Source organism: Pinus tabuliformis, chromosome 4_2, assembly GCF_031772625.1.
Source record: "Pinus tabuliformis cultivar Carrire ecotype Pingquan chromosome 4_2, CPIR1, whole genome shotgun sequence".
Taxonomy (NCBI): domain Eukaryota; kingdom Viridiplantae; phylum Streptophyta; class Pinopsida; order Pinales; family Pinaceae; genus Pinus; species Pinus tabuliformis.
Window position 1 is genome coordinate 123,388,713 of NC_142304.1, and position 17,306 is coordinate 123,406,018.

General features: G+C 35.4%; 1 long non-coding RNA gene across 1 annotated transcript; it reads right to left on the reverse strand.

The window, feature by feature from the left end:
• Nucleotides 1-5,159: 5,159 nt before the first annotated feature.
• LOC149168554 (uncharacterized) lies at nt 5,160-6,234 on the reverse strand. The gene is made up of 4 exons (XR_016259330.1): nt 6,030-6,234; nt 5,815-5,880; nt 5,697-5,736; nt 5,160-5,514 (listed from the first exon to the last, which is right to left on the reverse strand). It is a non-coding gene; the product is annotated as an uncharacterized LOC149168554 (long non-coding RNA).
• Nucleotides 6,235-17,306: the final 11,072 nt, after the last annotated feature.

Sequence of the window (17,306 nt, forward strand, 5' to 3'; positions counted from 1 at the left end):
TTTGGAAAGCTCCTTACTGCATGAGCATTTCTGACTTAAGAGAACTCAAGGAACTTTTGGATAAAGGATACATTCTCCCTAGTGTGTCTCCTTGGGCAGCCCCTGTGTTGTTTGTGTGAAAGAAAGACAGAACCTTAACACTATGCATTGATTATCACCAGCGAAATGAGCTGACCATCAAAAATAAGTACCCTTAACCCCGAATTGACGATTTATTTGATCAAGTGCAGGGGGCCAACGTATTCTCAAAAATTGACTTAATGTCCAGCTACCACCAGATCAGTATAAAGGATGAAGACATCTGCAAAACAACATTCTAAAATATTTACAGGCATCATGAGTTCGTGGTACTGTCTTTTGGCCTTACCGATTCTCCGACCACTTTCATGAGCCTAATGCATGGCATTTTTTAGCCATTCCTAGATAAATTTGTATTGATTTTTATTGATGATATACTAATATATTCAAAAATTCAGGAGGAGCATAAGCAATACTTGAGAACAATATTGCAAATTTTGGGAGACAATCAACTGTATGCAAAGTATAGCAAGTGCGTTTTTTACAAAAATCAAATTCAGTACCTAGGCCATGTTATATCAGCGGAGGGAATAGCAGTGGATCCAAAAAAGATCAAAACTATTATGGAATGGACTACTCCGAAAAGTGTTGCGGACATTGGATCCTTTTTAGCCTGGTGGGTTATTACCGCCAATTCATTAAAGCCTTTTCCAAAATAGCTTTTCCTATGACTGTGCTATAGAAAAAGGGGCGTACCTTCCACTCGACAGCAAAATTTCAGCAAAGTTTTGAGCAGTTAAAGAAATTACTTACTACCGCACGAGTGTTAAAGGTAGCAGATCCAGAAAAATCCTTTGTGGTATGCACATCTGCGAATAAGGAGGGTGTCGGTGGTGTATTAACACAAGAAGGGAAGGTTACGAGTCATGCAAACTGAAGGATTATGAACAACGATACTCTGCATATGATCTGAAGTTGACTGCAATAGTGTGCACATTAAAAATGTGGTGACACTACCTATTGGGAAAGAAATTTCTGTTATTAACCGATCATAGCAGTCTTACAAACTTCTTTAATCAGTCTAGTTTAAATGCTCGATAGGCCAGATGGACCGCATTTTTGAGCGAATTCGACTTTGACAAGAAACACCTCAAGGGGAAAGAAAACCGGGTAGCAAACGCATTAAGCAGAAAAGTACATTGCATTTATGAAGTGCAATACAGTCAAGCACAATCTAACATGTCGGAGATCATCCGAGAAGCATCCCTCAAAGACCCAGAGTATGCATTCCTTTGGTAGTAAGCTTCAAAAGCTTAGGCAAAAGGGGAACAGTCTGATTATGGGATTACTCTCGACAAAATGTTAACATTCAGAAATAGAATATACATCCCTAGCTAGAATTCTATCAAGCAGTTGTTATTGGATGAGTGTTGGGACTCATAAATGTCATATTTTCATCCACCTTTTTCTTCACTATTTCTTACATTTCATCATCCCATTAACCTTTTATCATATCATCTTCATACATACATTTGGGTTTCACCTTCTTACTTTCCATTTTATTCATTTTTGTATTACAAGTGAATTTATGATTAATTATTAGAAAATATACATATTTTTATATATATCTCAAGAATATGTGAGTTTTGTGATGTGTAGGAAATATGTGAAGAATTAATTCCAATAGACTTATCCATATCTCCTCCACCATATTAAGGAGATAATTATGCAAGCATATTCCTAAGGAGAAAAGCATGGAGGATTTGGTTGGCATATCTTATCCAATTCATAAGGAGAAAAGCATGGAGGATTTGGTTGGCATATCTTATCCAATTCCTAAGGAGAAGATCATGGAGGATTTGGTTGGCATATCTTATCCAATATATGTGAGAGATTTATGGAGGATTCAAAGGGATCATATTTTGTAATAATGGGAAAGTAGTTAAAAATGCTTGAGAGATTTGTGGGATCATATATTGTAATAATGGGAAAGTAGATTAGTGGATGATCATTATGAGTTGTTACTCATCCCATTGTGTAAATAGGAGTACAATCTCCTCCATTTGTAATCTAGAAGTTTTGTAATCTTAGAATTTTGGAATAAAGGATCATACTTCAATTTTGCTTCTACATCTGAGTCTCCATTGAAGTGGTGTGCTTGTGGAGTTATGAAGGGCCCCCATGGCCTCACTTGCATGCTTATTTGTTTATAATTTATTTTATGTTTTTGTTTGATTTCAGCTTTCAAGTTTTGTTAAATGTTCTAATATTGGAAGAGTCTTATTTGAAGGTGTTCTTGTAAGAGAACTGTAAGATCTCATACAATTATTAGATCTAGGTTTATTTCATTTCAGCTTTTAATTTCTTATTAGATGTTCTAATGTTGAAAGAGATCTTAATGAATATGTTCTTGTAAGGGGACTTTAAGATCTTGGACAAATTATGAATCTTTCTAGATCTATATATTTTAGATAAGCACTTCTAAGTTTACCTTCCACGGTTGACATTAAATTAAACTCTAATTTGCATCCGCATTTTAGACCACACAATGAGTTTCATAGAAAGCTTTATGTCACTCACCCAGGATACCAGAAATTGTTTTCTGCCATTAGAAAAAGTTATTTATGGTCAGGTTTAAGAAAATATGTGGCTAAATATCTATCCAAATTCTTAGAGTGCTAATTAGTGAAGGCGGAACATCAACATCCTACCGCTCTGTTGCAACCATTACCCATTCCTGAATGGAAATGGGAGAAAATCATCCTAGACTTTATCACTAGGTTACCTCGTACTAAGAAGCAACATGACTCAATCATGGTTGTGGTAGACAAGCTGAGCAAGACCGCTCATTTCATACCCATAAATTCCACCTATAAAACGGTGGAGATCACAGACATATTTATGAGGGAAATCTTCCGACTACACGGAATACCCCGAGTGGTAATCTCTGACAGGGATGTAAAATTTACATCCGCATTTTGGAAAACCCTCTTTGCTAGGTTGGGTACTCAGATTCAATTCAGTACTTCCTACCATCCACAAATGGATGGCCAGACAGAGCGAGTGAATCAAGTCTTGGAAGACATGTTGAGAATGTTTGTAATGCAACAACCGCATAAGTGGGAGGACTACCTCCACTTGGTAGAATTTGCCTACAATAATGGACATCACGAATCATTGGGTATGAGCCCTTTCGAAGTGTTGTATGGAAGAAAGTGTCGGGTACCCACATATTGGAATAGTCTGGTTAATAAGTAAGCATTGGGTCCTGATATGTTAGCTGAAATGGAGGCCACCATTAAGAAGGTTCGCCAGAACTTAAAATCCGCTCGGGATAGGCAAAAGGTTTATGCAGATAAGAAAAGGACTCATAAAGAATTCCAATTGGGGGATCATGTATACTTGAAAGTTAAACCCCGGAAAAGCACCTTACAATGGAAAGGTTGTGCTAAGTTGGCACCTCGGTATTGTGGACCATTTCATATCTTAGAACGGATTGGGCCTGTAGCATACAAGCTAGCACTTCCGGGACACATCCAAGTCCACAATTTTTTCCATGTGTTTTTATTAAAAATATATGTGTACGACCCTCGACATATTATTAACTGGGAAAGTATATAGGTAATGAAAGAATGAAGTCAATAAATTATGAACCATTGTCTTATAGGAATTTTTTCTATCAGCAGATTATGATTATGCAATTCGAACCCGAGGGAGAATTTCTGGCAGAGCCTCTTTGTATCCTTGATCGGAGAGAAACCATCTTGTGGAAGTGAGCCATCACACAAGTTAAAGTGCAGTGGAAGCAATTTGGCCTGGATGAGGCTACTTGGGAAGAGGAGGAAGCTATGCAGAGAGCCTATCCTACATATTGTTTACTTGAAAAGAACACGAGGGACGGTGTTCCTCTCAAGGGGAGGGAGTTGTAACACCCAATGATGCACAAACATTTTCTTTTACCATGTTTTATTTACCAGTGTTAATTTTATTTTGTTTAATCTGGATTGTTAAAACAATTAGGCTAAAAAGCCAGAACATATATTGTTAATTATTAATTAAAAAAATTTGAACAGTTTGTAAAAGAACTGGAGAATAAGTTAAATTGACTTCTGAAAACAGTTACAAACAGTTCTCCCATCTTTTCCTTCAAAAAGAAAAAGGACATAACCCTGAAGGGGTTGGAAAGAAAGGGTAAAAAGGACTATACTGTGACTATTATTCCAAGAGCCGAGAAACTTATCCAATGGGAAAGAAACTGTGATAACATCTTTGGGGTACAAGACTTGAGGTTGTACATAGTCCTAACGCCCAAGGTACTAGATTGTCTATCACTGTCAAAAGTTGGAAGAGCTCGGAGAGGGATTCTGGACGTAATTTCCAGATCTGAGGCTGGGTGTTGATACCTTCCAAGACAAAGGGATTACGTGCATGAATCATAGTCAGTGCAGAAAAATAGATAAGTAGTGTTACTGTGTTTAATAATCATTAATAGGAAAAGATAGATTGTCTATTTTTACATAAAGAGCAAGTTAACATGCTAGTCAATATTATGAATGAGATTATGTCACTGATAAAATTAGGAATATTTTTATTAGATAAATCTCAACGCTATTAGGTTTCTACATGCATTCAGAGCATAAAAGAAATAATAACTGTGTTTACTTGCACAACAATGATTAGTTACAATAGTTATTCTAGGTATTAATAAAAAACGATTTATATCAGAAGAATCAATATCTATTTATTTTCCTTTCTATATATAATTGCCTAACTGGAATTTAAATAGTTCTTTGGAGAATCGTACATAAATATAAAAACTATCGATTTCCATAAATGCATTGGTACCTTTCTATCTAAACTATAACAGGAAAACATGTACAGAATGACAGAACCATTCAATTGTATTGGATTGCAAACAGATGACGCGCGCTAGGGTTTGTAGGCTCTCGGTTGTGTTCTGGAAAGAACTCACTGTGAGCTAAGTACCCAGTACATGTTAAACCCTAAACCTCTGAGTTTGCTAACTCGTACCCATAACAGAGAAGGACTGATATGATCTAAATTTAGAGATAAGGATCAAACATTGATAGTCATAAGTTAATACTAAAACAATCGATAAATTAAAACATAAACGATAAATTCAGTCTGTGGATTACACCGCCAAATTATTGAACCAAGATTTCAACAAACATATGAAGTAGAATTGCCACGAAAATATACATATATGTCTAATTATAAACCCTTATACAAAGAAGTGTTCATGCAGCCTCACGCATAAATCCTTCATGGGAAAACTAAGAAAAACTATCGTGGCTCGAGTGGAACTTTCCCCGAAGGTCATCATCCTCAAAAATGACAAATTACACTTGTTAATAGCAGTAGCATCCAGCCGCAAGGTTTAAGAGTTCGGATAATCAAAATTCCATTTAGTCCTTCCAACATTGAAAACATGTTTCCAGAACACAAAAATGGCAGGAAAGACCTGAGTAGACCCACCTGGAAGCGAAGACAACAATTTTAAGTAAAAGTGCATCCTGTCTCCAAAAGCCCCATGCTGGACACAGAGTTTCCAATTGTTAATAGACATACCTACAAACAGGGGATGCACAGAATGAGAACCTGAATCGAAAGGAACCTTGGCTAACAGTACAAGTCGTTGTAGTAAAAAGAGAAATTACCTGAGTTGGGGTTTTCCAATCCACAAGTTGCAAATAGATCCTGTATAATCAGCAGTTTGCCTTAATGAAGGTTGGAGGGTGAACTTAAGCATTAAGCTTTATGAAAAAAGTGCCTTACCTCAAGTTTTCGCGTGATATCGACACTCTCCACTGGAACTCTGAGACCATCCCTTGGCAACTTCACCTGTGCACAAGGGTAGCAATGAACCTCAACAATAGCTTACCAAATCTTTGCAAGGACGCACAGTGATTAATAACAAAGAATCATAAATTAGAAAGCTCTCGGATTAAATAGTTAGGGTGGGATAAAGCCTTCGTTGTTTTGATGTATACCTGTAGGTTTGTGGACGCAGTCATGACAAAGAAATGGACCATGATGTTGTTCGTTCTCCTTCCGTCGCACCCTCTGTTGCAGAGCTAAAGTGCTGAACAGAAACATTACCAAATGACCCAAACCTTGCATGAATGATGCATTAATCTATCGATTGAACCCCAACTTGCGAGGGTCGTGGATTCCGCTCAATCGAAAAGTGCAGAGTAAGACAAATGTCGGAGTTAAGTCCCGCCTAATCCATCCTTTCAACACTAATGACATGGCAGTGGCGCCAGCGGGAAGACCTCGAGGTTCCCTCCATCTGTATGGTGAAACACCGCCACGCGTATGCCAGCAAGGAGGGGCCTTAACTTTTGCAAATATTTACCACACTGGTATCATAACCTCGGTAACATCGCTGATGGGTATTAATAAAAAAAAATTACTATTATGTTTAGTTGCAGATATATGTTACATTAATCCAAAAACACATATTAATTTTTAAAAAATTAATATTAATATTCATAATTAGTTATTAAAACTTTTTATATTATAAAAATACTAATAATTTTGATATTTATATTTCTCTATATATATAATAATTTTTTTAATTAATTTATTTATAATTTACCAAATTAATTTATAGTTCAAAAATAAATCAAAAATATCCCAATTATCAAAATTCACTTAAAAAGTATATACAAATCCCGCATCAAGCTTTGTCATAGTTGGATTTAGTGTATTTACCATATATAAAGAAGCCCTTCAAAACCAATCACAACCCATAACAATATATTAAACATCTATAAAATAAACTTGATTGAAATATAACCAGCATAGATCCATGTTCATTCGGATCTACTAAGCGTCGAGAGGGAGCAAATATTTTTTCACTCTATGCTAGTTTGCATATCAGGTATTTGATCCCTCTGGGGGCTTAGTATATCCAGAGTAAAGATGGATCTATCATGCTTTAATTTCCCCATTTAAATAGCCTATATTCCACATGAATACCATGGGTCAATACCATGTGCCATCTTATTTTTATTAATATTAATATTATGGTTAATAATGTTTTTTTTGCATGGTACTAATAATAATTTGGCCCATTGTATTTGGCCCATAGGCTTCACCTAAATAAAACCTCATTTTTTAGTGTTTGTAAATATAAAGTGAATTATGGAGTAAATATAAAAAATGTTTTATTTATTTACCATTCCACTTGTTTAATTATATTTTTATTAATTTACCATACCTCTTTTATAAATGTGGTATTTGGCCCATGGTATTAAAATGGTATTTGGCCCATAGGCTTCACGTAAATAAAACCTCTTTTTTGAGTCTTCCTAAATATAAAGAGGTTTATGGACTAAATATAAAAAGAAGTTTTATTTATTTACCATACCTCTAATCTATTTATATTTTTATTTATTTACCATAATTTTAGAGTAAGTATAAAAAGTGGTTTATTTAGTTACCATACCTCCAATTTATTTATATTTTTATTTATTTACCATACATCAAATTAAAAATGTTAAAGATTAAACATTACATGTTTATATTTACGTTTACGCTTTTGTTTACATATTTACGTTTACATGTTTATGTAAGATCTACTTTATACTGGGCTGTAAAGCGTCTCTCGACATAAAAAAACATATTAACTATTCTTATCTTTAAAACTAAATAAATAACCATACAGTAAAACATAATAATTTACTTGTATATAATTAAATTCCATATCAAATTCGAAGGAAATATAAATAATTTAATTTAATTCACGACCAAAATAGAAAAAGGATAGGCACGTTGATTGTGTGGACTTCACAAAATGTTTAAGCTGGTAATTAAATGGCAATCAATTTGCGGACATTTCAATTCCAGTTGATAATAGAAATACCAACGTTCCTGAATGCGAAAAGTTTTTCCTAAGTTTATGGACTTTATTATTATAGTCAAATGTCTACGCCAAAATAATACTAATTAATAACGTCTGGCCAAACTTGACTCAAATGTCTCCAGAAAAATATTACTCAATAATAACGCCAAGCCCAAGCCAAAGCGAAGATGACGCCATAGAGACATGACAGGTTGGTTAAATTCTCATCTCCCAAAAGCCCAAGTTAAAGCTCCTACATAGGTGGCTATTGGGAAAGAAATCTCCATTGATGGAGCGCTTTGAGTAGCGAAGGCCCTCGGAGGAGTTCCCTCATGGTTGTGTTATCCTATAACAACAGAGCCCTGACCAACCCGTCAAAAAAGTTGGCCCTTTAGAGGTTAGTTAATCTGTATCATCGTGAAATTATCATGTTCTTAGAAAGTGTGGGAGAAGGGAACATTGCTGGTAAATTGTTGGAATATTTGTTTAGAGTTTGAGTTTTTTTTTTCCTTTTTGAGATGCTAGAGGAAGGAAGGTTGGAGGTTTCTTGTAGGGTAGAACCTTAGAAGCATAAAACTCTTAAATCTGTATGGTTTTGACTCTGTGATTGGGGTGAATTTCTTATCATTGGAATTAAGAGTGGAATTGAGGGTGCTTAATGTCTATGGTCTATGTGTTGAGAGGGTATCTTTTTAGGAAACTTTGGTTTGGAAACAATTGTTAAATTCAGAGAACCTGATTCTAGGAGGAGATTTGAATTTCTCATTGGGAACTGTGCAAGTATGGGTACCTCTTGCAAGGCCAGATCCTCTCACTCATTTCTTTGAACACCTGCTTATGGAACATCAACTTCTTGACATGGAGGTGGTTAAAGTGAACCATACATGGTGTAATAAAAGGATTGGGGAGGCCAAGGTGGCAAAAAGGTTGGACCAATTCCTTCTCTCGAAAAAGCTAGTGGAAACACTGCCATTGATGCTCCAATGGGTGGGAAGTGGGGGAGAATCAGACCATCATCCAATTTTCCTAGAAATAAAAGGGATGCGGAAAAATCCACCAAGCCCTTTTAAGTTCAATTCGCATTGGCTGAAGGATGACGAGTTTTTGGCTCTTGTCTAATTGACATGGATTCAATACAACCCTGAGGTGTGAAACCCTACAATAGTTCAATTTGCAAACAATTTGTCGAGAGTCAATAAAGCCACCACTCATTGGGAAGCTAGAAAGAGGTTTCAAAATGAGCAAGAGTTTAAGAATGTGGAAGGGAGCTTAAGATTATAGGTGAAATGGAAGATGGTGGTTTTGTAAATGAAGACACAAAAAAAAGACTCTTTCTTCTAGAAGCCAAGAAAAGACAATTGTTAGAGGAAAGGGACTCTACATGGAGGTTAAAGAGCAAGGCATTATGGCTGGAATGTAGGGATGAAAATACCAAATTCTTCTAAAAGTTTGCTAAAGGTAGGCAGATGGCCAATACTATATGGAAGATAAAAGACCATGAAGGAGGCTACGCAACCACTTTTCAACATTTACCTTGATAAGGGAAAAATCATTTTGGGACTCTCTTCAAGGTTGAGGAGGGGAAATCTATTGTGGAGGTGGTTAGATTGACAAAAAATTTTCCAAGATTCATCGATCAGGAGGAAAATCATAGTCTTATGGAAGAAGTGACGGATTCAGAGTTCCAAGGGACACTTCATAGCTTAAAAAAGGATAAAAGCACAGGGCCAGATGGGTGGACCATCAAATTCTTCCTCGGGCTCTATGAGACCCTTGGAAGTGATCTTCTAGGAGTTTTGGAGGAGTCTAGATCTGTTTGATGAATATTAGCCTCTTTCAACACCACCTTCATACCATTCCAAAGATGGAAAATCCACTCAATTTTAATGACTTCTTACTAATCTCTCTATGCAATTGCGTATACAAGATAATTACCAAATTGATTGCTCGGTGGCTAAAACCTATTCTCTTTAAGGTAATTTCTAGGAAAAAATTGGGTTTCTAAAAGCTCATCAAATACATGAGGCTATAGGTGTAGTATAGGAAGAATTACATAACCTTAAAATTAGGAAACTAAAAGCAGTTTTTTCTGAAGCTTGATCTCTCTAAAGCTTATGATCAAGCAAGAAGGCTATACATCTATCTTCTTCTAACCCATATAGGGTTTGAGGTGCCTTTCATCACTTGGATTATGAGTTGCCTTACCTCGATCTCCTTTGTGGTGTTGATTAATGGTTCTTCATCCAATTTTTTTCAAGCATAAAGGGGACTTGAGTAGGGTCGTCCCTTCTCGCCTCTCTTATTCTTGCTGGTTGTAGAAGGACTTAGTAGGCTATTGGCTGATGCAAAATGAAGAGGAATGTTTGGGGGTGTAGGTGCCCAAAAATTTGAAATTAATGCATCTTTTGTTTGTAGATGACATCCTTCTTTTCTATGATGGGTCATGAAACGATATTGATTTCCTCCATCAAGCTCTATCCTTATTCAAGAAAGCAACAAGTATGCAGATAAATTCATCTAAATCCACTATCTCGATACACTTACTAGGGAAGGCAGAGGTTCGTCATGTACAAGTTATTTTTCATTTTAATGATATTCACTTTGATGAAGGTCTGAAGTATCTAGATTTACATCTAAAACCAAATTCCTACCAAGAAGAGGATTAGTATTGGCTCATTGCTAAATTGGAAAAATGTTTAAAAATTTGGAGTGTGTGTGGTTATCACGAGTAGGGAGACACGTACAAATAAAAGTTGTGTTGGAAGTTATCTCAGTCTATTGGAGGCCTTTGTCTTGGATTACCAAAAGAATTTTGGAGAAAATGCACAAATTATATTTAAGGTTTTTGTGGGTAGGCTCTCAAAAGCACTTCATCATTCCTTGGGTCAAATGTGCCAAAATTGCAACTCTAAAAGCATGGGGGGTTGGGGACTAAAGAACCTTCCCATTTTTTCCAAGTCTCTTGTGGCTAAAGTTAGGTGGTGGCTCATGTCTACAAAGAAGATTTTGGTGGAACATTTGAAATATATTCCTCCTAAGTCAATTAAAGAATGGATCAGGAATTTGACTAAAGGGGGAAACAATATGGTTGTTATTTGGAAGGCAATGCTCCCTTCCTTCCCTTTGATTGAAGAAGGGATCTCTTGGATTGCAAATGGTCAGAAGGTCAGAGTAGGAGTCAACTCTTGGTTCATTTATGGGAATTATTTCAGGCTCCCTCAAGGCCTGTGGAACATTTACACAGAAATGGGTATTTCACCTTAAATTAAGTGGCAGATAAGGAAAGAACAGATCTTTGGGCCTAAGGATGAATGACATAATATCAACAAAAAATTGATGAAGGTTATGTTGAGGCTTGGAGGGATTACAATGCTATGCTCCACTCATCACACATATGCTTAACATACAGGGAGGACGAGTTGGTTTGGGCCCACCCACCATTTGAATATTACACTCCGAAAATGGGTTATCTTCACTTGATTGTTCAATGGTTGGGAGGGGATCTTAGCTTGTGGTGGAAACTATTGTGGAAGATAAAATTCCCAGCTAAAGCTCGGTTGTTTATGTGGTGCTTGTTAGAGAAAAAGGTGTTGACTTGGGATAATCTACATAAAAGACAAATAGAAGGTTTGGGTTGGTGTATGATTTGCAAAGCTGAGAATGAAACAATTCATCACATGTTCATTGAGTGTTCTGTCACAAAGTACTTATGGATTGTTTGCCACAACAAGCTACAACTGCCAAGTGCCTAGAAAGGAGGGAGCCTATTGGAGGCATGGAAGACCTGGTTAAAAAAACAAAGCCCTTAAAAAGTTCAAGGCGGTGCCTCTACTCTTATGTTGGGGAATTTGGTTAGCAAGGAACATAGCCATTTTCCAGGATGCTCCTACATGTCTAGATAGATCGGTGGCACAAAGCCTTGTAATTTTCTCCATTCTTCCCCAAAAATATCATCACCTAGTTGTTAGAGAGGTAATTGTAGAACAGGTAGATAAATCAAGACCATGGGATGTTTTTGGTGGGGCCTCTCAAGGAGAGGAAAGATGTTTCGAGGGGGAAGCACTTCTTTACTGTCTGAGAACCATTTTTTCACCTTAGAAATGGGTTTGGGAAGAGGCTCAAATAATTATGCTAAACTCATGGCACTTAAGCAACTGCTTCCTTTCGCTAAGGAAAAAGGTTGTCTTTTTGTTCAGGTATTTGGTGACTCTTTGATTGCAATCAATTGAATCAAAGGGGTTCATAGGTGTCACAACCATCATCTTTTACCTTTAGTTGAGAAGGTGTTACATATCAAAGACACATTTGAAATTTTCTATTGTTGTCATATCTATAGGGAGTGAAATTGATAGGCAAAACACTTATCTAAAACATGTGTTCAACAAGATCATGGGAGACTTGTTGATTAAGGAAAAAATAGGTAAAGAGCATTATGAATATTATCATCATCCTTTCATAGAGAGTGGCCCTCAACACCAGTTTTAAAAGATGCAACAATGATACTTTTTGGCTTACAATTTCTTGGATAACTATGGTACCAATATATTATGATTATGCTAACTATGTAGCCTATTTTGGAAGACTTTTATGTATTATCCAATAATAATAATAATACTAATAACAATATCCATTTTTAAGGTCACAGCCAAGCCAGACACCAAATTGGTGTATGAGACCCCTTGTTTGTGGGACAAGGGACCCACCTCCGCACAACGATTTGACTGCTAAGTCTACGAAGGCATACATACTCTACCCCCCTTTGGTTTTGAACCTGTGACCTCTTAGGAGGAAACACATGCTCTTAACAATGTAGTAGATCTTTTGGCTCTTATAATTGTAGTAATGAAGTAGCATAGGTAGATTATATGTCTCTTTTGGACTATTTATCTTTATATTAGAATGCATAGACAAAGTGTAATTATGTATTATTTAATAATGAAATGAAATTACGATTTTTTTCAGAGGAAAAAAAAAATTTGGTTGAGACCCCGTCATTAAAGCACCTTTGTTATTGAGAGGTCACAGGTTCAATTTTCTCGACACCCTCGTGGTCAGGCTCTGTAGTTGAGCCATTAGGAAGTGATCCCTTCCGGTGGTTCTTCTTGGTACAAATATTCTATGGACGTAGCGATCAGCAATATCCAAAGTCCGTGAAACACATAGAAAAATAATAATAATAAAAGTAAAAATAATTTTTTTATTAATAATAAAAATATACTTTCAGGTTTCAACATTCTAAATTTGAATGACAAAATAATTATTTAAAATTGATAATTTTTATAGTAATATTAATTATATCAATCTAATATTGATATTAAAAAATATTAATATCATAACTAGTTATTAAAACTTTTTGTATTATAAGATTAATAATAATTTTAGCCCCAATTGATAACCCAGTTGGTCAAATTTTTGTTGCTAAGTATCTCGCCTATCAGGAGGTCACGGGGTCAAATCTTCTCGACTCCCTTGGAGTTAGCCCTTGGATTTTCCTGTGGATGTAGAACCACCCTTTAAAAAAAGAGTAATAATAATTTGGATATTTATATTTTAAACCCATAAATATAACAAATCAAATGTATCCAAATTATCCAAAGTCACTTAAAAATAGATTTTCCGGTAGATGTAGAACCACCCTTAAAAAAGAGTAATAATAATTTACATGTTTATATTTTAACACCATAAATATAACAAATAAAAAATATCCAAATTATCCAAAATCAACCATTACCATAGATAAATTTATCAAAACTCACTTAAAATTTACACATAAACCACATCAACCATTGACATAGTTAGATTTAATGTATCTTCTTTATTACCACAAAATTTTAAGCCTAAAATACTATATATATATATATATATGCGCGCCCTTCGATCACAACTTATATCACTATATAAAAATAAGCACTCAAAAACCAATCACAACCTAAATCACCATATATAAAAATAAGCCCATCAAAACCACAGTATATTACGCATTTATAAAATAAATTTGATTGGAATATTAAAAATCGTATTAACTATTTTTATCCTTTAATAATATAAAATAAAATAAAAATAAAATTGTATTTCAACCGACAATAATTTAATAATTTAACTCTATATAATTAAATTTCATTTCAAACTTGAATGGTATATAATAATTGAAATTAATTCAATAGCAAAATAGAAAAAACATAGGCACGTTGTTTTTGTGGACTTCATAAAATTTTTAAGTTGGTAATTAAGTGGCAATCAATTTTCGGTGATAATAACGCTAATTTTTAAGTTGGTAATTAATGATGTCCAGCCAAACTTGAGTTAAATGTCTCCCAGAAAAATCTTACTTCTTAATAATAACAAGTGTTGCATGCAGCCAGTAGTTCCTGTTGTAAGTAAATGGCCTCTCTTAAGCACAAAACCCTGGTTTGTTCCTGACTGGGCATGCATGTAAGCATATCCCTAATTATAACAATGCAGTTACTACGAATATACATATACCTCAGTGTTCTGGAATATGATTAGGGTAATTGAAATGCTTACTTTTTCAAGTTCATCATATAGGGCCTTCTTATTTTGCCTAGACAACCATTGCAATACAATCACAAAAAGATTAATTTTACAGGTAGACATTATGTTCAAATCTTGATCGTTCGACATATGGAATATGCATTGCACTTATATGAAAATTTTTGTTGATTATAATGAAAATTTTGGTGGGGGATTATTGGTCTTGGCCTACTGACGAGGGAATCTGTTTGTGTGATGAAAGTGTGAATCTATTGCTGAATACCGAATATAATTAAACCAAATCTATTGTAAAATGGAAGTAAAATACTAAATTGAAGAGTATGTTGGCTAAAACTTACAGTTCCAGCGTGATGGATAGCCCATTCAATATAATCATGTGGCAGTGATACCTTCGTATTCCCTTCGAAATATGGTAAACTTCAGCGGCACTCTGTCTCTGCTCATAGCCAAGGTTTTGGCCCAACCTTGCATCGCCATGATCGACCCTCCCTCTTTGTGCCCCTTTTTCCTAGACCCTTTTTTTTAATTTCTCAAAATAATATTTTCGTTTTTTGTGTTTTGTTGTCAAACACAATCTATGTAATTTCTTTTAAGAAATATGTTCGCTTAACTTTTGCCGAATAAGTTTTTTACTCATAAATAAAGTCACACAATTTTTTTTTTTAAATATAATGCTTCTAATTTTTTTCCAAAGAAAAAATTTGGGGTTGTGTGTTTCCTCTCAAGAAAAATATTGACAAGTTTATTTTTGTCAAAAAATTACTTTTGTATTTTTTTTCTTTAAAAAAAGATTCCTTCTTTGCTTTTATGTGAAGAAAAAAATTCAAGTTATTTTTTTAACAAATTTTCATTTTCTTAAAAAGAATCTAAGACGTGGAAATAAATATATATATTTATTTCACATCTTTGAATAATATAAAAAATATTGTAGCATTTTAATTTACCATCCTTGTTTGATATTTACCGAGTGATGACTAGATGGGACATATGGAATGCGCATGAGTCTCGTGCTATAAGGAAAGTGAAGAACACGTCCTACATGCAAAAGGGCGCACATGTGGCACAATGCATGCACAGATGGTAATTATTAAAAAAATGCTATTAATTAATTATGGGCACGCGTTTCCATGGATGAAATGCTAGAATAATCATCCACAAATTAAAAGACCTTAGTACTTCGACGCTAGGTCGGTGGGCATGCGTGCTAGCGGGATCACTGTTTGATGCATACCTGGGGGCTCTTCTAAATTGATCTTGGTATTGTCCACCAGTCTTTTTTTTTAAACCTCTGTCTTTAGCTTGATACGTTAGCTTCTACGGTTTAGATGGAAGGGTTTTGATGGAAAGCAAAGTTACCATGGTAATTTCTCCACTTTTCCCTGGGCATGACCTCACTCATTTGCAGTTTTGCATGCTGGAAAGTTTAGCGCTGCGACTGGAATGTTCTCCAGGAAGTTGCAACCTGTATCGATTCTCAATGAGGTATTCCGTGTGATTTTTATCTCATTGTTTCTGCCCTTGGTTGAATACAACATGAGACCTAAATTTTCCAATGGTTGGTCCGTCCTCATTTGCTCTAGAATGTGGAGTTACAGGTCGGCGCCTTCATTGCCAACCCAAATCAGGTTCTCCAGTCTATACTCCATTCGCTTGGACTTCAGTTCAATGTCTTAAGCTTAGAGTCTTCTCTTAGGATTCCCGACTTAAAGCCTTACAGGATTGTAAGCAGTCGTGACAGCAATGAATTAATCTGCATGTATATTTTTTTCTTAAAGCGGTCAAAGCCCTCATCTTTTTTTCTGTGCTAGTCTAGGATTTTCGCTCGTATGATCTCTTGTACAGTTTTGTTAATGTAGCAATTAATAACTCATATGCTACTTATTTCATAATCAAATTTAAAACGAAATACTACTGAAAAACCTGAATCAGATGCCTTAATGTTTCTGAAAATTGTGTTTTAGATCATGTAGTCTTTTCATACCTGTTTGTTTTTAGCAAAAGAAAACAGAAAACTAAATAAAACAGAAAACTAAATGTTTCTTTCATAATTGAAATGAATGTGTAATAGTCATATTCATACCCTCGGCTCCCATCAGACTGCGAGAAACGATATAATACACCACATCAAATCAGCTCTGTAAGCAGCCCCGCGCGACCCGGCAAACCGGCCGTGGTGAGAAATTGCAAACATGAAACATATTGGGTTACTTAACTTCAAAGCTTAGTTGGATAGACATAAATCAAGGTCTTTTCCTACATATGATTGGCAAGGCTCCACCATTCTATTTTTTAGAACATCAGGAAACCAAATTACAGATCTGATTGGAAAGATTAAGGCCGAATGATCCAGTAGTTTCGCAAAGATGATGAGCAGCGGTTATACAACTCGACAATCAGAATGTCTCCGGATCTGTTCCTGTAAGAACTCGCTTGCATCATTTTTACCAGTTGTAAAGGATTATATAAATATGTTCTGAATTGGAATTCTAGGATTCATTACGCTAAAGTTTATGAAATTTCTTTGTATGGGAATAGCTTAAGATATCTTGTCTTTTTAATGTAAAATGCTTGTCTTTATAATGTAGAATGCTTAAAAAATTGTAGAGAATTGCAGAACTGACCTTTAATTTCCCCTCGTGTCCATAAATTGCCCAAGTGCACACATGCTATACACAAATTGCACAAATTGCGTTAATCTAGATCATGGTTCTGTTCTAGTAATTCAATATGATAACACTTAGAGGAAATTAAAAGAAGAAAGATCAAGAAATCAAATACCTGTTTGCTTCACAGGGGTGAAGCTTTGAAGCATCTGGGCACCTGCATCTATCAGGTGGTATCCCACAGTGCGTGGTTTCCCTGGCACATCTTCTGCTTCCCTGACACATCTTCTGGGGTTCAAGCT